Raw genomic sequence first — 472 nt, forward strand, 5'->3', positions numbered from 1 at the left:
GCACTCCACTATACTTACTACGATCCCAGACGCCATTGCTTTAGTAAGCTATGCACGCAGTGAAGGGATTCCACAACCCGCTTTCCCTTCTACCTACTTTATATAACTTGCTTTTCACCTTCACCTTTTACGGAGGAGGAGGATATCACAACTAAGTGCAAATCGGATATCCACTTCGCATTCCCAATCCGTACGTTTTTTGTTGTTGTTCATGTTATTGTTTATCATACACTGCTACTTCACCATGGCTAGTGCTCTGGCAAATGACAAATCTTGTCATTGTGTTCTGGCTACCAGTCTGATTATTTCTCCCTTTAATTTTATATTAAACTCTCTCATAAATAACTATACTACGATGCATTCAAAAACCACTTAATGATGCATTTGCTACTCAACAGACACATGTATCCTGGAATACTTCAAAAAGGTCATCGACATCTCTGGCAAGCGTCATCAGATTCAGAGTAAATTT

At 39.4% G+C, this 472-nt stretch overlaps 1 protein-coding gene across 1 annotated transcript in view; it reads right to left on the minus strand.

Moving 5' to 3' along the window:
• LOC119587337 (phenoloxidase-activating factor 3-like) overlaps window positions 1–472 on the minus strand; it is a 14,893-nt gene that overhangs the window by 14,221 nt on the left and 200 nt on the right. The gene's annotated exons all lie outside the window — the stretch shown is intronic.

This window comes from Penaeus monodon, chromosome 22 (genome assembly GCF_015228065.2).
Source record: "Penaeus monodon isolate SGIC_2016 chromosome 22, NSTDA_Pmon_1, whole genome shotgun sequence".
NCBI classification, from domain to species: Eukaryota; Metazoa; Arthropoda; class Malacostraca; order Decapoda; family Penaeidae; genus Penaeus; species Penaeus monodon.